We start from the raw sequence: 23718 nt of genomic DNA, 5'->3' as shown, positions 1-23718 counted from the left end.
TGTGTGTGTGTGTGTATATATATATATATATATATATATATATATATATATATATATATATATATATGTATGTATATATAAATAGGATAGATTTATCACTCAGAGACTCCCTATGCTGTGGAATAAAATCCCGGTCCATGTGAGGCAGAGCACCTCGCTGACTCTGTTCAAGAGAAATCTAGACCTGTGGATGGGAGATCGAGGGTTTTACCCAAATCATCTCTGGGTCACTGCTGGACAGAGGCACAACAAACTAATGGGCACAGTATTTTTCATATAAGGGGTGGGCGTAAGCCACAATATTAATTTGGGGCTTAAATGCCTTAGGGCAGATAGCCTAGTATAAACCTATGAACCTATGAACCTATATATATATATATTATATATATATATATATATATATATATATATATATATATATATATATATATATATATATATATATATCTATCTATCTATATATCTATATATATATATTTGTATTTATATATATATATGGATCTACCTGACAACACCGACGCACTACAACACCGACACCACATAACTGAAAGTTCACAAACACGAAACCTCACATGCCCGACACACCACAACCACACCACAAAAGGAGGGGGTGTATCCATATTCATAAAGGATACCCACACCTCCAGGTTGGTGGCAACGCACGAAGCTTCGGAAACCATCCAGGTGCAACTAACTATAGGCAAAACTGCTCTACAAATTGTAGCATGCTACAGGCCACCCTCTCAAACTCAGGAACCCCACACAGCCTTCCTGAAGACACTGGAGGGTATAAATGCATCTCCAAACACCATCATATTGGGTGACTTCAACTACCCAAATATAGATTGGGAACATTACTCAAGCCCTAACTTTCTAGCCCAACGGTTCCTGGAGTTCATAAATTCAAATGCCATGGAACAGCTAGTCACTGTTCCCACGAGAGGAGAAAATATACTAGATCTCATCATCACAAACATGGGGACAAAATGCTCCACACCGGAAGTATATCCCTCATTGGTGAGATCTGATCATAAACGAATCTCACTGGAAATCCACATCCCACCCCCACCCCAAACAAAAAAGACCACAGTGAAGAACTTCTCTAAAGCAAACTTCACACTACTCAAGACTGGTGTGGTATCCTTCAAGGCCCCTGAGCCAGTGGAAACCACAACCCAAGCTGTGGAAGCCCTTACAAATGCCTTCTATGAACACCTCCAGGACTGCATGGATCAGTCAATCCCAAATAAAACCAAGCCTCTTGCCACAAAGGGCAAACGTCCAGTTTGGTGGACCCCAGCCATTAACAAACTTTACAATAAGAGGAGAAAGCTATTACATGATAGAACAAAATCCATAAAAGGGAAGTCACCCCTGATCATTATTAGTAAAAAAAAATACGAGCACTCATAAAATCAACTAAGGCCAATTTTGAGAGAAAAATTGCCATGGATTCAAAGGACAATCATAAGGCCTTTTTCAGCTATGTTAGGAACCTGGGTGGAAACTCCCAGATATGCTCAGAATTAGTCCAAAATGATACAAAAATCACTGAACCCACAGATATTGCCAACATACTGGCAGACAGGTTCAGTGCAAACTTCACCCCCTCTCCCCCCCCTAAAGGAGAGATAACTATCCCAGCAGAGTGTAGCCTCCCAGACATCTCAAATGCACAGGTGAAAGCTGCTCTCTCTAAAGCTAAAAACACAGCATCAATGGGACCAGATGGTGTCCTCGGCTGTGTGCTACACGAGCTAAATGAGGAATTAAACTCGCACATAAGGCAGCTGTTTAATCTCAGCCTTACCACAGGATACGTGCCCAAGGAGTGGCGTACGGCAACTGTGGTCCCACTCCACAAAGGCGGTGCCTCTACGGACCCTGGTAATTACCACTCCATAAGCTTAACAAGTCTAGTCTGCAAAGCTATGGAGAGGATCATAATGGAGCTCATAAACAAAGATATAGGGGACTTGCAGACATTGGACCCGACCCAGTTTGGCCGTTCGCAAAGGCAGATCATGCCTTTTGTACTTGGTCGACTTCTTCGAAACAGTCACCAAGGCCATTGATGAGGGGAAGGCAGTGCATACAGCCTACCTTGAGGTTGCAAAGGTTTCACACAATACCCCACTCGGGTATTGTAGAAAAACGTACCAGCTTAAATGTAAACCCATTTGTCACAAGATGGGTTGCAAACTGGCTTAAGGACAGAATCCACAGGGTTAGAGTTGCTGGCGCTATGTCAGACTCCAAGCTGGTCACAAGCGGTGTCCCACAGGGCTCGGTCCTTGGCCCCCTATTGTTCGGCATCTACTTCTCAGAAGTACAGGCCAACATGGGAGGACTTTGGCTGACTAAGTTTGCAGACGACTGCAAACTGGGCGCCATAGTGGAAAGTGCATCGGACACGGATATCCTTCAGAAGGGACTCACGGAAACAGATAGCTGGTGCCAGAGCCATGGCCTGAAGTTAAACGCCAAAAAATGTATAGTCATACCCTTCGGGAAAAACAAGGTAACCCCAAGCTACCATATAGGTGGCAATCCACTAAGCACAGAAGAGGTTATCAGGGACCTGGGGACCCAAGTTGACAGTGGCCTTTCTTTTGACACTCGCGTTGCTAAAGTGGTTAGAAAGACCTTCTACATTGCCCACCTGATCATGAAGGGATTCACATCCAGATCTAGTGAGGTCATTGTTCCCCTGTACTCTTCACTTATCAGACCAATGATCAAGTACAATGCCCCATTCGGGATGTATCGCACCCGACATCTGCAGCAATTGGAGAGACCCCAAAAGTTCCTCACCAAAAGGATAAAGGGACTCCAAAATCTGTCATATGCTGCCAGATTGAAAAAACTCCAGCTCTATTCAGTTGCATACCGTCTGCTCAGAGGTGACATGTGCCTGACATACAAGGCCATGTCCAACCCGGAATTAATGGACATGCTCCACCTCAAAAAATCCAAATCCACCAAAACCACTAGAGCAAGCGACTTAAACCTTAGCACAGATATAAATAGGACGTGCTGGAGGGATAGATTTATCACTCAGAGACTCCCTATTGCTGTGGAATAAAATCCCGGTCCATGTGAGGCAGAGCACCTCGCTGGCTCTGTTCAAGAGAAATCTTGACCTGTGGATGGGAGATCATAGGTTTATCCCGGGAATCATCTCTGTGTCACTGCTGGACAGAGGCACAACAAACTAATGGGCAGAGTATTTTTTCATATAAGGGGTGGCGTAAGCCACAAAAATTTGGGCTAGGCTTATAAATGCCTTAGGGCAGATAGCCTAGTATAAACCTATGAACCTATGAACCTAATCCCCTGTCCAAAAAGCACACACAACACAAGCACACCAAAATCCTTACAAACCCACACTAAACCTTACATACACAACTATCTACAACCTTAACCTACACCCTAACCCTAAGGTCCGTCACTATCACACACTCACCTTACCCGTGCCCTAATCCTAACTCACTTAACCCGCCCCTAACCCTAAAGACTGCACTATCGCACACTCACCTAACCCGCGCCCTAACCCTAACTCACTTAACCCACCCCTATCCCTAGAGTCAGTCAATATCGCACACTTACCTTACTCGCACCTTAACCCTAACGTCCGTCACTACCGCATACTTACACAGCCTTTTCACATGTCGGTGTTCTCAGCGTCGGGGTTTTCATCCATCGGTCATCCCAGTTTTCGATCTTCTGGTGTCAGTCTTCTCATAGTCTGCGTTATCAGCTTTCGGCGTTGTCAGGTAGACCCATATTATATCTATATATATATATCTATATATATATCTATATATATATATCTATATATATATATATATATATATATATCTATATATATATATATATATATATATATATATATATACATATCTATATATACATACATACACATACATATATATATATATATATATATATATATATATATACATATATATATATACATATATACACACACACACACACAGCACTATATGTAAATGCAACAGTGAATACACTCGAACATCTACATTTATGGTAAGTGTACACAACTGTACTATGTTCTTCGTGTTTCACTGTTGCAGTCATTACATTTGGGTAGAATCCCAAAGCTATGGATGGGAGGATGGAACTAAAAAGCATTAGGAGTGGCTATGAGGCCCTGCAAAACTGCAGTGGCAAAGCCTGCCCTGGATTTGGAGGAGAGAGGCAAATAATGCTTTGTTAAGGTATGAACAGAGCTCCAAGTAGCAGTTTCTAGAATGTCTTTGGTTGGAACTCCTCTGAGAAAAGCTGCTGAGGTAGAGGCAGCCCTGGTGGAATGTGACCCAATTCCCTTGGGTACAGGTTTACCATGGTGCAAGTAGCAGAAATGAATGCAGTGGCTTATCCACTTGGAAATAGTCTGCTTGGATATAGCCTTCCCCTCTGATCCTGAATCAAATGCTACCAGTAATTGCTCAGACTTTGAGATTTGGTCCTGTTTAAGTAGAATCTTAGTTGTCTGTGCATGTCCAATGAATGCAGAATCCACTCCCCCATTTTGCGGATTTAGGTAAAATGTTGGCAGGTGAATTGTTTAGTTAAGAGCCACACTGGATACCACCTTAGGCATAAAGAAAGGATTGGTCCAGAGGGACACCCTGTCCAGGTAAAATGTAATAAAAGGCTCCACAGCCATGAGAGCCTGTAGCTCTGAAACCCTTCTTGCTGAAGTGACAGCCAAGAGGAAAGCTGTTTTCCAAGATAAAAATTTTCAATCCGCAGTAGCTGCTGGTTCAAAAGGAGGCAGGGTGAGTTTTTCCAGCACAAAATTGAGGTCCCATGCAGAAGTTGGTAATCTTCTGGGAGGCCTTAAATTTTTGTCCCCTCTAAGATACTGTCTTAGCAGAGGATGAAAAAGAGGAGAGGCTCCATGTTGCAATGAGCAGAGATGGCAGAGGCATGGATTTTTATTGAAGAAAAAGATAGGCCCTTGTTAAGCATCTCAGTCAAGTATTGTAAAATCTGAGGGATATTTGGTTTTCCTGTGTCCATTCCTTGTGCTTGGTTCCAAGCACAGAATCTCTGCCATTTATCAGCATAAGATTTTCTAGTACTAGGCCTTCTGGCTTCCAAAATGACATCCATCACAGATTTACTGAGAGGTGTTGCTTGAATTAAATAATCAGCCATGCTGCAAGGTTCGGAGTTTGGAGCTGAGTGTGCAAAATTTGATTGTTCTGCTGATACTGTAGATGAGGTATCTGAGGCAAGTACCAAGGAGGGAGTCGAGACATATTCCTTAGAATTGGGTACAAGTGCTGGCGAGGCCAGTCCGGAGCAATCAGGATCATTTTTAGTTTTTCCTGTCTGACTTTTAGTAAGACCTTGGAGGGAAGAGGCAGAGAGGGAAAGGCATAGACTGATAGGTTTGTCCAACTGAAGGACTGGGCGTCCACTTTCCATGCTTGTGTAAGTCCTTGTGCAGAATTTGTCCAGTTGATAATTTTGGGTAGAAGCAAATAGATCTGTGTCTGGGCTCCCCCATTTCTGTGTTACCATGCTGAAGATTTGTGATCCAGTTTCCACTCATGCGAGTCCATAAGATTTCTGCTTAGGTCGTCTGCCAGAGTGTTTTGTTTTCCTGGCAGGAATTCAGCTTGAAGATGTACTTGGTAAGTCAAAGCTGTGTTCCACAATGCCATGGCTAGTCTGCAAAGGGGGTAGGAATGTGCACCCCCCTGCTTGTTTATGTATCACATAACCATGGCGTTGCCCGTCTATCAGTAGTTGTCCTGGATGAAGTAAGTCCTTGAAGGCTGTCAGAGCATTCTGAACAGCTAGCATCTCTTTTTGGTTGATATGCAGATGCATTTGTTTTGGGCTCCATATGTCCTGAATGCATCTGCCCGCCAGGTGGGCCCCCTCCAATCATAGTCTGATGCGTCTGTAGTTAGGGTTTAGGTGGCAGGGGGTAGAGTGAATGACAGTCCCTTGTTTTGGTGACATGTCTCTGCCCACCAAAGAAACTCCTGTTGCAGGCAGGGAATGAGAGGGAATCATTGTTTCCACACACTGACAATGTTGACTCCATAAACTTTTTAGGTACCATTGAAGTTTCCTCATATGCAGTCTTGCATATGGAATTAGTAGAATGCAGGATGCCATGAACCCCAAAGCCTGCAGAATTTGTCTTGCAGATAACTGGGTTTTTGTTGCCATCTGTTTGAAGTATGTTGTCAGTTGCCTTTGTCTGGTGTAAGGCAAGCCATCTGGGCAGTTGTATTCAAGCTAGCACCCAGGAATGTAATTATTTGAGAGGGTACCAGTTGGGATTTCTTTTAGTTTACTGTGTACCCTAGGCATGTTAAAAGCCTTTTTACAAACGCCAAATGTTGAAGAAAGTCCTTGTTCTCTGAATGAGACAGTCATCCAGGTAAGGATAAATTTGTATGCTTGTCTGCAAAATGCAATTACTGGTGCCAGGCACTTTGTAAAGACCCTGGGCGCAGTAGATAAGCCAAAGGGCAGTGCAGAGAACTGGTAATGCAAAAAACTTGCCTTAAAGCGGAGGTATCTTCTGCAGGTGTGCCTCTTAAGTCTAGAGTCACTAACCAAGCGTTCCTGCCCAGCATAGGCAGTAGCTGTTGCAAAGTCAGCATTTTGAATTTTGGAATGTCCAGGTACGTGTTCAAAATCGTTAAGTCCAGTATTGGACGCCATGCATTGTCTTTTCTGAATACCAGGAAACGTCTTGAATAAAAACCTTGTCCTTTTTCCTGTTCTAGTACTGGCTGAATAGCCCCCATATCCATGAGGGACGTAAAGTACAGTTTTGTACCTACCATAAATGTAGATGTCCGATAGGTATGCATCTGCAGTCCTAACATATGGGTTGTCCTGCCTCAGGCAGCCCTTCAGTCGGCCGGATTCCAAAGCCTGGGTCTGGCCTCGGCTGATGTCGCACTTCACCCGAAGTCACAGCTGCTGGGGTATAAAGGCATCAGCCGACGCCATTTTCCTCAGTGTTTCTTGCCCCAGATGCCAGGTGCCCTCTAGAAAGGCTAAATTTGGATAAATGCAAATAATTCCAAACAGTAGAGAGCAAAAAAAAAAAACATATATATATATATATATACAAACAAATACACCATAATAGATTCCCCCAGCTAGCTAAAAGTGGGGTAAATACCCTAGGAATACCACAGAGGGGAAGGAGGGTGGGTAATCCTGACTGCAGATGCATACCTATCGGACATCTACATTTATGGTAGGTACAAAACTGTACTATGTCCTTCAAGGATGCATCTGCAGTCCTAACATATGGGTAGAATACCATAGCCAAACTGGGGGAAGAGGCACTAAGATAAAGATGGTGTAGTCAAGATCCCTTGCAACACAGCAGTTGCAAAACCTGCTCGGGATCTGGAGTATAAAGGAAGGTTATAATGCTTGGCAAATGTATGCACGGAGCTCCAAGTAGCAGCTTCTAAAATGTCTTTGGTAGCCACTCCTCATAGGAAAGCTGTAGTGGTGGCTGTAGCTCTTGTGGAATGAGGTCTGATATTTTCAGGAGTTGTCTTTCCATGAAAAGAGTAGCAAAATCAAATGCAATTTCCTATCCATTTTGAGATTGTCTGTTTTGAAATTGCTTTTCCTTGCATTCCTGTTGCATATGCTACCAGAAGCTGGTCAGTTTTTCTGTTGGTCTTAGTTCTGTCCAGATAGTAGCGTAATTGTCTGTGCACATCCAAGGTATGCAGCAGTCTTTCCCCCCTGTTCTGTGGGTTGGGGAAGAATGTAGGTAAATGAATCGCTTGGTTCAATGATACTCTGGAGACCACTTTTGGCATAAAGGTAGGGTTAGTTCTTAGAGGCACTCTATCCTGATGGAAGATAAGGAAGGGCTGTACTGCCATTAATGCCTGTAACTCAGATACCCTTCTTGCTAGCAGGAAAGCAGTTTTCCAAGACAAGAACTGTAAATCTGCTGTTGCTGCTGGTTCAAAAGGGGGAAGGGTTAACTTTTCCAGCACAAAGTTGAGATCCCATGTAGGTAAAGGTGGTTTCCTTGGAGGCTTTACATTTTTGATTCCTCTCAAGAACTGCCCGAGTAGAGGATGAGAGAAGACAGGAGGATCCATGTTGTATTCTGCTGAAATTGCTGATGCATGAATCTTAATGGAGGAGTAGGACAGGCCATTGTGGAACAGTTCTGCTAAGTATTCCAGGATGTGTGCTATGTTTGCCAATGAGACATTTTCTCCCTTTGCTGCACTCCAAATGAGGTATCTTTTCCATTTGGCTGAATAAGTTTTCCTTGTGGAGGGTCTGCGAGCCTCCAGGATAATGTCCTTAACCCTCTGAGATAAATCTGGGTTATTTTGTTTTATGCAATATTCCAAGCAGCTAGCTGCAGTGTTTTCAAGTTTGGATGTAGGATCTTGTAGTTGTTCTGTGTTAGAAGTAAGGGACATAGAGGTAGAGGCCATGCGTGTGTCCGAGACATGCTTCTCAGTAGCGGGTACCAATGTTGCCTCGGCCAGTCTGGAGCTATCAGGATTACCCTTGGCTGATCCTCTTTGATCTTCAGTAGGACTTTGTACATCAAAGGAAGAGGTGGGAATGCATATGCTGTCAGGTTTTTCCAGCTGAAGGAGAGGGAGTCCACCCTCCAAGCAAGTGGGTGGTATGCTCTTGTGCAGAATTTCTTCAATTGGTGGTTGTGTGGGGAGGCGAACAGGTCTATCTCTGGTAGTCACCATTTCTTTGTTATGGTTTTGAAGATATCTGGATGCAACATCCATTCGTGAGCATCCGTGGTAGTTCTGCTTAAGGTGTCTGCTAGTGAATTTTCTTTTCCTGGTACAAATCTGGCCTGAAGTTGAATGTTGAGATTCAGGGCCGCATTCCACAGGTCCACTGCCATCCGGCATAGAGGATATGAGTGTGTACCTCCCTGTTTGTTGATGTACCACGACTGTGGTATTGTCCGTCCTTATCAGCAGGTGACCTTGTTGAAGGAATGGTCTGAATGCCTGGATCGCATGTTTCACTGCCAGCATCTCCTTTAGATTTATGTGTAGATTCAGCTGGTCTTGGGTCCATAGGGCCTTGTATACACTTGTCCACCATGTGTGCCCCCCAGCCTAGGTCTGAGGCGTCCGTGGTGATGGTCTGGCTTGGATGAGGTTTGTGGAAAGGCAATCCCCTGTTCAACTGACAGGCCTGAGCCCACCACAGGAATTCTTGCTTCAGGCATGGAATTATTGGAATCTGGGCTTCTAGACTGTGCTTGTGTTGAGACCATACATTCCTTAGGTACCATTGCAACTTTCTCATATGCAGCCTGGCATGCGGAATCAATATTATGCAGGATGCCATGTAACCCAGGGCTTGCAGGACTTTCCTTGCAGTAAGCGGAGTTTGTGTTGTTAATGTCATGAAATAGACTGGTAGTTGCTTTTGTTTTTCTTCTGTGAGAAACGCCATCTGAGTTGATGTATCCAGTTCTGCACCCAAGAATGTTATCCTTTGGGATGGTACTAGTCTTGACTTTTGCATGTTGACTGTGTATCCCAAGGCTTGCAACAGTTGTATGACCTTTTCCAAATCTTTTGTTAGTTTTGCCTTGTTGTCCGCTTGTATTAGGCAGTCGTCCAGGTATGGGTAAATTTGAATTCCCTGAAGCCTGCAATGAGCAATTACTGATGCCAGGCATTTCGTGAATACTCTGGGCGCAGTAGATAAGCCAAAGGCCAATGCTGAGAATTGATAATGCTCTGATCCTGCAAGAAATCTGAGGTGTCTTCAGCAATCTGGTCGTATAGGGACGTGCAGGTATGCCTCCTTGAGATCTAGAGTCACCAGCCAAGACTCCTTGCCCAGCATGGGAAGAAGTTGCTGGAGGGTCAGCATTTTGAATTTTGGAACAAAGAGGTATGTGTTCAGAGCGGACAAGTCGAGAATAGGTCTCCATTGATTTTCTTTTCTTGGTACAAGGAAAAGCCTGGAGTAAAATCCTTGGCCTTGTTCCATAGGCGGTACCTTTTCTATAGCTCTCATCCTTAGTAAGTTGTTGATTTGTCTTAGAGCGTCTGTTTTTTGGCTTGGTGGTAGGTTTGGCATTCCTCTCTTTTTTGGTAGAGTGTGGAAGTGAAACCTGTAGCCCTTGTCTATTGTTTGTAAAGTCCATTTGTCTCTGTAATGTAATGCCAGTTGTTGGAAAATAAGGCTAGTTTTCCGCCCAAGGGTGCTTCCAGTTGTTCCCTGGTAGGCGGAATCAGAGCCAAGTCATTGTGTCTGTCCTGTGGAAGTGGTTGTAGTTGAATCTGTGGCAGTACTTCTCTGGTTGGTAGGTTGCCAATGACGTCCCCTGTAGGCACCCCTGGATTGACCTCTGCCTCTTGGGCATCTATTTCTGCCTCTTTGTGCTCTGGAGGTGTCTGGAAAGGACCAATTCTTCGAAGGCCAATTTCTGCTAAACCTCGGAGGTTGGACCTGTAAGAAATCCTTGACTGTTTGGACAGATTTTGCTTTTTCTTCCACCTTCTTTAGAACCTCCTGTGCAGGGGAGCCAAACAAACTGTTTCTCCATAGGAGCATCTAGGAGTTTTGACTTAACATGGTCTGGTAAGGATTGTTCTTTTAACCAGGCATGCCTTCGAATCACTGTTCCAGTCATAGCTGATCTAAAGGAAGCCTCCAGTGCATCATAGCCACATTTTAAGAAATGGTTACTGACCTGCTGAAAGTTATGTACCAAATCCTGGAGGGACTTGCGGTCTATAGGTTCAGGAGAGGACAGTTTTTTATTTAGCTGGTCTAACAAAAAATTCCTGGTACTGAATCATGTGAAATTGACAGTTTAAGGCCCTGGCCGAAAGAGTAGCAGAAGTATAAACCTTTTTACCCCATCTCTCTAATGCTCTAGATTCCCTTTCAGAGGGGACAGGGTTTTTGGCAGAGGCAGCTGCCACACCTTTAGGGCCCTGTGAAATGGTTTCAGGGTCTGCAACAGGAGCCTTATACAAATGATAGTGCATGTCCGGGACCCTGTAATATCTGTCAGGCTTGGCAGGGGCCGGAGGAAGAGAATCAGGGGCAGTACAGGCATCATTATATGCATCAACAACCGTTAGTACTGGAGGAATGGCTAAAGGCCTATGCTGTGGTAAGTGTAAAAAAGTCCTTAGCCTTTTCCTTGAATCTGAAAAATCCTGGCCCTGCCATTGGAAGTGTTCCCTCATAGCATGTAAGGTTTCCCCAAAAGAAAATTCTTCAGGAGGAGAAGCAGAAGGAATGGAGTCTTCTGCATCAGAATCCTCATAAGGAGAATATGGGCCTTTCTGAGGGTCTGAAATATCTGAGTCATCCGAGGAATAGTCTGTAGAGACAGGTTCCGGGGGTTCAGTCCTAGGCCTCTTATCTGGAGGAGGTTGAGAGGCCCTGTCTGGGTGAGTTTGGGATCCCCTGATCAAAGAAATGAGATCCTCAGCCAGGCTGAGCATTTGGGAACTAGAGGTAGGCCTGTGTGAGGGAGTTTTAGCAGGTAAGGCCTTAGAAGATTTAGCTGCTTTAGCCCTGGAAAAAGCCTTGATAGACATAGAAGCAGGGGGGTCTAGCAGCCCCACGTGCAGGGGTAGATATGTCTAAAGGAATAGTATCTGACAAATCCTCGGTGCCAGCTTCTGTAGGGTTAATTTCAGTAGCAGATTCAGCCAAGCTCTGTGAGGCCTCGGCTATCGGAGGCATGCTTTCGGCCGAAGGAAGAACCGAGGACTCTGTTTCAGCCGAAACCAAGACACTCGCGGTTGGCCTAACTGTGGTTTCAGGCGAAACCGCGGACCGCGAGTGTTGGTCCTTTTCCTTGCGATTTTTAGCTAAATGTGTAGTCGGAGTCTCCGACGGCATTTTGTATGCAAAAGCGGGACCAAAAAAACTCCTCTGCAAACTCCAACCGACGTCTAAGCGTCCGTCGGTTGAAGGAAGCACAGGCTAGACAAGCTGATACGTCGTGGTCTGGGCCTAAACAAGGAAGGCAGCAAGAGTGGAAATCCTTATGAGTTATTTGTTTCCCACAAGTTAAACAATTATTTACTTTGTCTGATATCGGCTGAGGCAAGAAAGAGTCCCCAACGGGGTACTTAGCTTTTTAGAAGTCTTCGGTAGTAGAAATCTCTGGATCTGACCGACCGGCACTTGCGAACAGCTTCTGCTTCGGGCACCGCGTGGCAAGAAAGTCTGAAGAAAATGGCATCGGCTGATGCCTTTATACCCCAGCAGCTGTGATGTCGGGTGAAGTACGACATCAGCCGAGGCCAGACCCAGACTTTGGAATCCGGCCGACCGAAGGGCTGCCTGAGGCAGGACAACCCATATGTTAGGACTGCAGATGCATCCTTGAAGGACATCTTGTTTCTGAGCCTCTGCCCATTGATTTGGTGGCAGATCTGGCCAACCGTTTGGAATTGGCAAAGTATGGAAACGAAATCTGTACCCCTGGGATACTATGTTTAATACCCACTTGTCCTGGGTAATTAACTGCCAATTTTGAGCATGAAGTGCTAATTTTCCCCCCAAGGGGGCTGCCAAAATATAAGTGCTTGGTGAAGGTAGAGGAAAGTCATTGAGACTGCTTACTGTAGGGTTGTGCCTTGTTTCCTCCAGATTTGGACGTGGAGACATCCCATTTCTTTGACCTGCAAGAACCCTGTGATTGGTATCTAGAGCCTTATGAGCGTGTGGATTTGCCTCGAGAGGCTCGGTTGGACACAGGAAAGGACCAGTTTTTAGTAGGCCACTGCCTACTGAACCTGGGTGGCTGCACTTGTAAGAAATCTTTTTTACAGTTTGCATAGAATTAGCTTTGTCTTCCATTTTCTTTAAAACCTCTTCTGCCTTATTACCAGAGTATCACGCTGTAAAGGGGTTGGGAGGGTGGCCTAATGGTTAAGGTGTTTGCCTTACAAACACAAGGTACAAGGTTTGAATCTCACAGGGGATAATTGGCTAGGTTTAAAATGGCTCACAAGGGCAGTTAGCCTAGTACTAATCTATGAATCTATGAATCTAGTAAAGGGGCATCCAACAATTTAGCTTTAACATGATCAGGCAGATTTTCCTCCTTGAGCCAGGCATGCCTTCTAAATCACAGATCCAGTAACTGCAGCCCTGCAAGAGGCCTCCAAAGAATCAAAACCACATTGCAACATATGCTTTCCAACCTGTTCTGCTGCATGCAATAATTCCTGTAATTCTTCATTTTCACACAATCAGAAATCAACATCATTTTCTGTTTCAGTAAGCCCATAATATGCTGTTGATATTTAAGCATATGAAACTGGCAGTTTAAGGCCCTAACTGCCAAGGCTGCAGACGTATAAACCTTCTTTCCCCATCTATCCAGCACCCTGGAATCTCTATCAGAGGGGGTTGGATTTTTGGTTGTAGAGGCCTTTACACCTTTGGGACCCTGTGAGATAGTTTAAGGATCAGCAGCAGGATTTTTGAATAGAAATTTATGGGAGTCAGGAACCCTGTAATATCTGTCTGGCTTATTAGGAGCCGGAGGTAGGGAATCAGGAGCCATGCTTGATTCTGAAAACACATCAACAATGTCTAATACAGGAGGTATTGCCAAAGGCCTATGCTGAGGAAGAAGGAAATCCCTAAGCCTCTTTTTTGATTCAGAGAAATCCTGACTCTCCCAATGAAAATGTTCCCTTAAAGTATGCAAGGTTTCTCCAAAAGAATAATCCTCCGGAGGAGATGCATATGGGATGGATTCTTCTGTATCTGAACCCTCATAGGGTGTAATAGAAAATTCCTGATCAGAAGAGGAATCAGAAGAAATGGAAACCTGATCTGAAGATTCATAATCAGTGTCTTGCCTAGGCCTCTTAGCGGCAGGGGGGGTTGGGAACCCCTGATCAAGGTAATTAAGTCCTCAGCCATTTTGATCATTTGTTTTTTTAGGCATAGGGGCCTGAGCACGTCGCTCATGCGTCAATTTTTTAAACTTAGATTTTTTATCTTGTTTTTGAAGCTGGCGTTGGTTTTATATAAAAATGTTGAGGCTTGAAAACACCTTCAGAAGCTGGTGCCTGCTCAGTGGCTCTGGACCCATCCAAGGGAGACATCCGCGGGTTCAATACTCTGAGAATCTCGAGGCATACTGGACTCCGCATGGGTCTTGGTAGAGGCCTGCAACTCAAAAGTAGCGGGTATCAGGGGCTGCAAAAGCACCTCACTGAGAACCGGCGACTGGCTTAGGAGAAGCTTCGTCGGTTTTGGACCTCGACGGTCTGTCTTTTTCTTTGCTTTATTTGTGAACTCCGGTGGTCGGATTGCTAACCGACATTTCAGGGTAATTAAATCTGGATCCAAAATATTTTGAAGCAAAAATATACAGACGCTTAATAGTGCGTTGGTTAAATCTAGCACAAAACCGACAGCAAGACACGTTATAATCTGGCCTAGGCATGGGATACAGTACAAATGAAAATCCTTATGAGGTATTTGCTTCCCACAAGTAATGCAATTATTAACTTTTACTGACATCGGTAAGGAGCAAGAAAAAGTTTCCCCAACGGGGTACTTGGCTTTAGTTGAAGACTTCGGTTCTGAAACTCGAATGTGAAAATTTCAGGAGTCGGCCGACCGGCACTTGCGAAAGTACAGTTTTGTACCTACCATAAATGTAGATGTTTGAGTGTTCATACTGCTGCAGTCATCACACTTGGGTTATCCTGCCGTCAGGCAGTCCAGCAGTCGGCCAGAGTTCCAAAGTCTTGGTCCGGCGTCAGTTGCTGTTGCTTCTTCCCTGACGTCAGTGCGCCAGGGGTATACAAGAGGCATCCAATGCCATTTTCTTCAGTTTTTCTTGCCCCAGATGTCAGGTGCCCCCAAGTAGGTAGGCAATACATATTGCTAATAAAACATATAAAAGGAATAAAAGGAATACAATCAGTTACAAGCAAATACACCACAAAGGTTGTACAGGATAGAAAGGTATAGAAAAGTTAAGCTAGGTCAGAGGGGGTGGAGGGAGGGTAACCTGGACTGCAGCAGTGTGAACAACATCTACATTAATGGTAGGTACAAAACTGTACTATGTTCATGTTACACTGCTGCAGTCATCACACTTGGGTTGAATCCCAAAGCTAAGTATGGGCGGTAGAACTAAACAGGGTTTGGAGAAGCTAGTAGGCCCTGCAGAACTGCAGTGGCAAAGCCAGCTCTGGTTTTAGAATATAGAGTTAAGTGATAGTGCTTGGTGAAGGTGTGCATTGAACTCCAAGTTGCAGCCTCCAAAATATCCTTGGTTGGTACCCCTCTGAGGAAGGCTGTTGATGTTGCTGTAGCCCTGGTGGAATGGGGCCTAATGTTACCAGGTACAGGTTTCCCATGGTGTGTGTAGCAGAAACGGATACAATGTCCTATCCATTTTGAAATGGTCTGTTTTGAGATAGCCTTTCCTTGTGATCCTGCAGCATAGGATACAAAGAGCTGGTCAGATTTTCTGAAAGCCTTAGTTTTATCCAAGTAATAATGTAATTGCCTGTGAATATCCAAAGAGTGCAGGAGCCTTTCCCCTTTGTTCTGAGGGTTTGGATAAAAGGTGGGTAATGAATGGTTTGGTTTAGGGCCACACTGGATACCACCTTTGGCATAAAGGAAGGGTTAGTTCGTAAAGCGACTCTGTCTTGATGAAAAATGATGAAAGGCTCCACTGCCATTAGGGCCTGTAGCTCCAAGACTCTTCGTGCTGAAGTTATTGCTAGCAGCTGGGCAGTTTTCCATGATAGATACTGTAAATCAGCTGTAAAAGCTGGTTCAAAGGGCGGTAGTGTAAGTTTTTCCAAAACGAAGTTGAGATCACAAGTTGGTGTTCTCTGGGGCGGTCTTATGTTCTTAGCCCCTCTGAGGTACTGTCTTAGTAATGGATGTGAAAATATAGGAGGATCCGTGTTGTATTGAGCTGAAATAGCTGAGGCGTGGATCTTAATAGATGAAAAGGAAAGTATTTTGTGCAACATCAGTTAAATATTGTAGAATCTGAGGAATATTTGGGACAAGGGGATTCTGGCCTTTAGCCTGGTTCCAGGCGCAGAATCTTTTCCATTTGTCTGAATAGGCTTTCCTGGTGCTGGGCCTCCTGGCCTCCAGAATGACATCCATAACAGCATTAGAGAGAAGTGTTGACTGGTTGTTTAGGTAACTTGCCATGCAGCCAGATTTAAAGTCTTGAGCTGGCTGTGTAGAATCTGACTGTTTTGTTGAGTGAGCAGGTGAGGAATTTGAGGTAAAATCCATGGTGGGCCTTGAGCCATGTTCCAGATTTAAAGTCTTGAGCTGGCTGTGTAGAATCTTACTGTTTTGTTGAGTGAGCAGGTGAGGAATTTGAGGTAAAATCCATGGTGGGCCTTGAGCCATGTTCCTTAGTATTGGATACCAGTGTTGGCGTGGCCAGTCTGGAGCAATGAGTATCATTTGTGGCCTCTCATCTGGCTTTCAGCAGCACCTTTGCCAGAAGAGGCAGTGGAGGAAAGGCATACACTGTTAATGTTTTCCAACTGAATGAGAGGGCGTCACTTTCCAAGCTAGTGTGTGGCATGTCCTTGTGCAAAATTTCCGTAGTTGGTTGTTTTGGGGGGAGGCAAACAGATCTATGTCTGGGCTCCCCATTTTTGAGTATCATTGCAAATACTTGTGGATCTAGTTTCCACTCGTGAGGATCTATGATGTTTCTGCTTAGATCATCTGCCAATGTGTTTTTCTTTCCTGGCAGGAATTGTGCTTGTAGTTGAACTTGGTAGGTCAGTGCTGTGTTCCACAAGGTCATTGCTTGCCTGCATAGGGGGTAGGAATGTGTGCCCCCTTGCTTGTTTATGTACCACATCACTGTGGTGTTGTCCGTCTTTATTAGTAGTTGTCCTGGATGTAGGAGGTCCTTGAAAGCCGTTAGGGCATTTTGTACAGCTAAAATCTTTTTTTGATTGATATGTAGATGCCTTTGATCTGCAGACCATTTGCCATGAATACACTGTCCTGCCATGTGTGCTCCCCAGGCATAATCCAATGCATCTGTTGTTATAGTTTGCCTGGCTGTGGGTAAGGTAAAAGGCTGACCCTTGTTGAGGTGACATGCCTGAGCCCACCATAGAAACTCCTGTTGAAGGCAGGGAATGAGTGGAATTATTGTTTCCAAGCTGTGGCTGTGTTGAGTCCATACGCTTTTCAGGTACCATTGTAATTTCCTCATATAGGTTCATAGGTTCATACTAGGCTATCTGCCCGAGGGCATTTACAAGCCTAGCCCATAGTTTTGTGGCTTACGCCACCCCTTTAGTATGGGGAACTATACCCATTATTTTGCTGTGCCTCTGTTGAGCAGTGACACTGAGGTAATCCCTGGGGTATATCTGCGATCTCCCATCCATTGGTCAAGATTTCTCTTGAACAAGGCCAGAGAGGTGCTCTGCCTCACATATACTGGGATTTTATTCCACAGCATAGGGAGTCTTTGGGTGATGAATCTATCCCTCCAGCACGTCCTATTAATAGCCGTGTCGAGGTTTAAGTCTCCCGCCTTGTGGCTCTGACGGATCTAGATTTTTGAGGTGAAGCATATTCATCAAATCTGGGTTTGACATGGCCTTGTATGTTGGGCAAAGGTCACCTCTGAGCAAGCGGTAAGCGACTGAATAGAGCTGGAGTTCTTTCAGTCGGGCAGCATAGGACAGATGTTTGAGACCCTTTATCCTTTTGGTGAGGAACTTTTGTGGCCTCTCCAGCTGCTGCAAGTGTCGGGTCAGATACATTCCGAATGGGGCATTGTACTCAATCATTGGTCTGATGAGTGATGAGTATAGGGAGACTATGACCTCCCTTGATCTAGATGAGAATCCCTTCATGATAAGGTGGGCAATGTAGAAGGTCTTCCTAACTACTTTAGCTACATGGGTGTCGAATGACAGACTACTATCAACCTGGGTCCCCAGGTCCCTGATAACTTCTTCTGTACTCAGTGGATTGCCACCTATTTGGTAGCTAGGGTAACCTTGTTTTTCCGAAGGGTATGACTATGCATTTTTTGGCATTTAACTTTAGGCCATGGCTCTGGCACCAGTTATCCGTTTCTGTGAGACCCTTCTGAAGGATATCTGTGTCAGATGTGTTTTCTACTATGGCCCAGTTTGCAGTCATCTGCAAACTTTGTCAGCCATAACCCTCCTGTGTTTGCTTGTACTTGGAAAAGTAGATGCCAAACAAGAGTGGGCCCAGGACTGAGCCCTGTGGTATACCACTTGTGACAGGCTTTGAGTCTGACATGGCGCCAGCAACTCTGACCCTGTGGGTTCTGTCACTCAGCCAGTTTGCAACCCATCTTGTGATGTATGGGTTAACATTTAAGCTGATGAGTTTTTCAATGATACCCGAGTGGGGTATTGTATCAAAGGCCTTCGCCAGATCGAGGTAGGCTGTATGGACTGCCTTTCCTCATCAATGGCTTTGGTGACTGTTTGAAAAAGTCAACCAAGTTTAGAAGGCATGATCTGCCTTTGACAAAGCCAAACTGGGATGGATCCAAAGTCTGCAAATTCCCTATGTCTTTATTTATGAGGTCCATTGATCCTCTCCATGGCTTTGCAGATAAGGCTTGTCAAGCTAATGGGCGGTAATTTCCAGGGTCGGTGGAGGCACCGCCTTTGTGAAGTGGGACCACAGTTGCGTGCACCACTCCTGAATGTATCCAGAGGTAAGACTATGATTAAACAGCTGTCCTAGCTGTGGGTTTAATTCCTCGTTGAGTTCGTGGAGCACACAGCCGGGGACACCATCAGGTCCCATGGATGCTGTGTTTTTGCTTTGGAGAGAGCAGTTCTCACTTGGGCGTTGGAGATGTTTGGGGGCTGCAATCGCTTGGTATAGATATCTCTCCTTTGGGGAGAAGTTTGCACTGAACCTGTCAGCCAGTATGTTGGCAATGTCTGTAGGATCAGTAATCTTCACATCATTTTGAACTAGTTCTGAGCATATCTGGGAGTTTCCTCCCAGGTTTCTAACATAGCTAAAGAAGGCCTTATGATTGTCTTTTGAGTCTTTAGCTATTTTTCTCTCAAAATTTGCTTTGGATGATTTTATGAGAGCTCTTAGTTTTTACTTATAGTGATCAAGGGTGTCTTACCTTTTAAGGATTTTGCTCTATCTTGTAGTAGCTTCCTCCTTTTGTTGTAGAGTTTGTTTATGGCTGGGGTCCACCAGAGTGGACGCTTGCCTTTGGTACAAAGAGTCTTTGTTTTGCTTGGGATTGCCTTATCCATGCAGTCCTGCAGGTGCTGGTAGAAGGCATTTGTAAGTGATTCAGCAGCTTGAGTACTGTTTTCCGGCTCGGGGCCTTAAAGGAGACCACACTAGTCTTTAGAAGTGTGAAGTCGGCTTTCGAGAAGTTCTTTACTGTGGTCTTTTTTATTTCAGGTGGGGTGGGATGAGGACCTCCAGTGAGATTAGTTTGTGATCTGATCTCACCAGTGAGGGTATACTTCGGTGTTGAACATTGTGCTCCCATGTTCGTGATGATGAGATCAAGTATGTTTTCTCCTCTTGTGGGGATGGTGACTAGTTGTTCCATGGCATTTGAGTTTATGAATTCCAGGAACTTTTGGGCTAGGGTGTTTGGGCTTGAGTAGTGTTCCCAGTCTATATTAGGGTAATTGAAGTCACCTAGTATGATGGTGTTTGGTGATACATTTATCCCTCTAGTGTTTTCAGGAAGGCCATGTGAGGTTCCTGAGTTTGTGAGGGTGGCCTGTAACATGCTACAATTTGCAGAGCAGTCTTGCCTATGGTTAATTGCACCTGGATGGTCTCCGATGCATCGTGCGTTGCCACCAGTCTTGAGGTGTGGGTGTCTTTGATGAATATGGATACCCCCTCCTTTCTTGGTATTGTCCGGATTTTGGGGCGGACGCATGATAAGAGGTAAAACCTGATAGTGCTGGGGTGCTCTCAGGAGCCTTGAACCAGGTTTCTGTCACTGCACAGACATCGATGTTCTCCATACTGAGAAGGGCCTCGAGTCGTGCATTTTGAGATTTAGACTTCTGGCATTGAGCAGCATTACCCTTAGTTTTTTCCTTTTTGTGTTCTAGGGTGGTAGGTTTAGAATTTGAGCCTTGCCTAAAAAGGCACTATGGGGTGGCAAGAGCCTTTGCCAATATCCGAATCCCAGGGTGACAGGTGCAAGCCGTCCATTGCGGCAGCGTGGCTTGTCCAGCATGTCATCCCAGGCAGACAGTCATTGGATCCCCTTTGAATGACACCAGAGTTTAAGCCAATTGTTAAAGCTGATCATCTTATCTCTGTATTGTGGCATCATTCTTGGTGAAGGTAGGATACTGCTCAAGGTCAGGGTCATACCTGCCTGGGCTACATAATCAGAGAGCTCCTCAATGTCTCTTTCATGTAGTCCAAGGAGGTGCCTCAGGTCGTTTACACCAGCGTGGACAATGACTGAGTCATATTTGTACCTGCTGTTGAGAGACCTGAGTGCTTGCGTTATGTGGCGGATTCTAGCGCCCGACAGGCAGCTTACTGTGACCTTCTCCTTACTCAGTCTGGTGAGCGGGACGTCAGTGTGTCTGACTATGGAGTCACCAATGACAAGTGTGTCTGGCATTGTGTTTGGCCTTAAGGGCTGTGACTGTTTGACACTCTGACTGTGAGGTCTATGTGTTGCAGGTGTTGTGTTCTGAGGTGGTGGTTGTTTGGGTGTCTGCTTTGGTGGCCTCTGCTGTTTTGGTAGATTTTTGATCAGAGCCTGCGAGTATGTCTTTGTGTGTTTATGTGTATGATTTGAGGTTGTGATGGTACTATGTGAGACTGGGTCTATAGTGTGTGTGGTAACCTTCTCCTCCTGACTGGTCTTGCCAGTCCTATGTTGAGAGAGCTCAGCCTCCAGTTTGGCCGTATAGTTGCATCTGGTGCATGTATTTGTGTTTTGTGGGAGGAGGAGAGGGTTGTCTGTGTACATGAGGCAATTGTAACATTGCCTCAATATTCCCAGGTTCACCAGCTGAGCAGGAGAGGACACTAGCAACTGATCCTCGACATGCTAGAAGGACTAGACAAAAACTTTAAAAGAGATTCGGGGACGGAGTGACCGAGAAATGGGGTTTGCCTTTTGGGGTGCTATCTATAAGAGTGCCGTATCAAGGTAATAAGTACTGTAGGAGCAAGTGCTAGGTTTAACAGATAGAGAAAAGTCTACTTGGAGTCAAGTAGAGATGATCTTTTTAGGTATTAGAGAAAGTGCTAGTAACAGGGATGCTTAAAGGTAAGATTGAAAAGAATGCACTCTGCAGTGTGCACTAGAGAAGTTAGATATGAAAGTAGGTAACTTGAGTTTTACCTGTTTAAAAAGTTAAGGTTTAGTGGAGAGTTACTATTTTTAAAACAGCAAGATGGACTGAAAGGGGTGGTTACTTTTGTATTTTGGTACTATGAAATACTGTAGGATGGCCAATAAATTTAAATAATTGAAGGGGTGGGATTTCAAAAGTGATGGTTTTGTGATTACTCACATAAGCCAGTGAAAGTAGAGAGAAATGAGATATATGGTCAGATTAACATAAGAGGCGGGCAACTAGAAAGACAGTGGTATTTAAAAATTCTGCCTGACTCAGAACAGAGAGAGCTGTGGTCTCTTTTGAAGTTTTAATATGCTGTTAAACAGAATGCAAGCAAAACACAAGGTAAAGAAAACAAACTACAGTATTCAAAATATAGAAAGGCAATACAGAAATACAAAAAATAACAGCAAACTAACCTTTCCTTCACAGCAAAGTGTAGCAGAGTCTGGATGAGCCTTTCTGGTAAAGCGAATTTTTTGCAGTTTTGCATATGGTATTAGTAGTATGCAAGATGCCATGAATTCCAAGGCCTGCAGAATTTTTCTTGCAGGGAGTTGGGTCTCTGTTGCCATCACTTTGAAGTATTGAGTCAGTTGTCCTTGCTTGTCTGGTGTGAGAAGCCATCTGGGCCGTTGTATTTAAGCTGGCACCCAGGAATATTATGTCTTGTGAGGGCACTAGTTTTGACTTCTTTTCGTTTACTTTGTACCCTAGGCAACTTGATAGGTTTTTGACAAACGCCAGATGCTTTAAAAGAATGTCCTTGCTTTCTGCTTGAATAAGGCAGTCGTCCAGGTATGGATACACTTGAATTCCTCTTTGTCTGCAGTATGCAATTACTGGTGCCAGGCATTTTGTTGTCTGCAGTATGCAATTACTGGTGCCAGGCATTTTGTTAAGACCCTGGGCGCAGTAGATAAGCCCCTGGGCGCAGTAGATAAGCCCCTGGGCGCAGTAGATAAGCCCCTGGGCGCAGTAGATAAGCCCCTGGGCGCAGTAGATAAGCCCCTGGGCGCAGTAGATAAGCCCCTGGGTGCAGTAGATAAGCCAAAGGGCAGTGCAGAGAATTGGTAATGGGTTGAACCTGCTATAATACTGAGGTATCTTCTGCAATTTTGTCTGATAGAGACATGGCAGGTATGCCTCCTTGAGGTCCAATGTTACTAGCCAAGCCTTCTTGCCCAGCATGGGAAGAAGTTGCTGTAGTGTTAGCATCTTGAATTTGGGTACTTCGAGATGTGTGTTTAGAATTGAGAGGTCCAGAATGGGTCTCCAAGCTTTGTCCTTTCGGGGAACTAGAAAGAGTCTGGAGTAATATCCTTGTCCCTGCTCTTGTGAAGGAACCTGCTGAACGGCTCTCATGTCCATGAGAGCTGTAATTTGTTTTTGAGCCTCTGCCCATTGACTTGGTGACAGGTTTGGCATTCCTTTTATCCTTGGTAAAGTGTGAAAGTGGAATCTGTATCCTTGAGATACAACATTTAGGACCCATTTGTCTTTTGTGATGATGCGCCAGTTGTCTGCAAAAAGTGCTAGCTTTCCTCCCAAGGGAGCTGCCAAGAGGGATTTGCTTGGCAGTCTGAGGGGTAAGTCATTGTGTTTGTCTTCTGGTAGTTTGAGACCTGTCTTCTCCTCCTTTCTGGGTTGTGGCACCCCACTGTCGAGGCTTGTAACAGCCTTGTGACTGACCCCTGCCCCTTGGGCATCTGTACTTGCCCCTCTGTGGTCTGTCAGAAGCTGGAAAAGACCAGTTTTTGGTTGGCCAATTTCTGCTGAAGCGAGGGGGTTGAACCTGTAAAAAAATCCTTGACCGTCTGCATAGATTTTGCCTTATCCTCCATTGTCTTTAAAAGCTCTTCTGCTTTTACACCAAATAAAACATCCTGCTGTAAAGGTGCATCCAATAACTTTGCTTTTACATGATCAGGTAAAGTTTGTTCTTTTAACCAAGCATGCCTACTTATGACAGACACTGTCACTGTTGCTCTACAAGAAGCTTCCAATGAATCAAATCCACATTGCAAAGTGTGTTTTCCCACTTGTTCAGCTGCATGCAACAAATCTTGCATTTCCTTGTAATCAGGCTGCTCTGTATGTGTGATCATTTTTTATTTTAATTGAGACATCAAATATTGTTGATATTTCAGCATGTGAAACTGGCAATTTAAGGCCCTCATAGCTAGAGTAGCTGAGGTATATATTTTCTTTCCCCATCTGTCTAGGGCTCTAGAATCCCTTTCAGAGGGTACAAGATTTTTAGCAAGAGAGGCCTTAACCTCTTTGGGACCCTGGGAAATGGTTTCTGAGT

The 23718-nt window shown here is 44.7% G+C and overlaps 1 protein-coding gene across 1 annotated transcript in view; it reads right to left on the bottom strand.

Annotated features, from left to right (window-relative positions):
* Positions 1-23718, bottom strand: part of LOC122789778 (phosphatidylinositol-binding clathrin assembly protein-like) — a 2259505-nt gene that overhangs the window by 1937198 nt on the left and 298589 nt on the right. The gene's annotated exons all lie outside the window — the stretch shown is intronic.

Source organism: Protopterus annectens, chromosome 15.part0 (genome assembly GCF_019279795.1).
Source record: "Protopterus annectens isolate FY-2018-M chromosome 15.part0, PAN1.0, whole genome shotgun sequence".
Taxonomy (NCBI): domain Eukaryota; kingdom Metazoa; phylum Chordata; order Ceratodontiformes; family Protopteridae; genus Protopterus; species Protopterus annectens.
The sequence above is the reverse complement of the archived record's forward strand: the minus strand, read 5'-3'. Positions and strand labels throughout refer to the sequence as shown.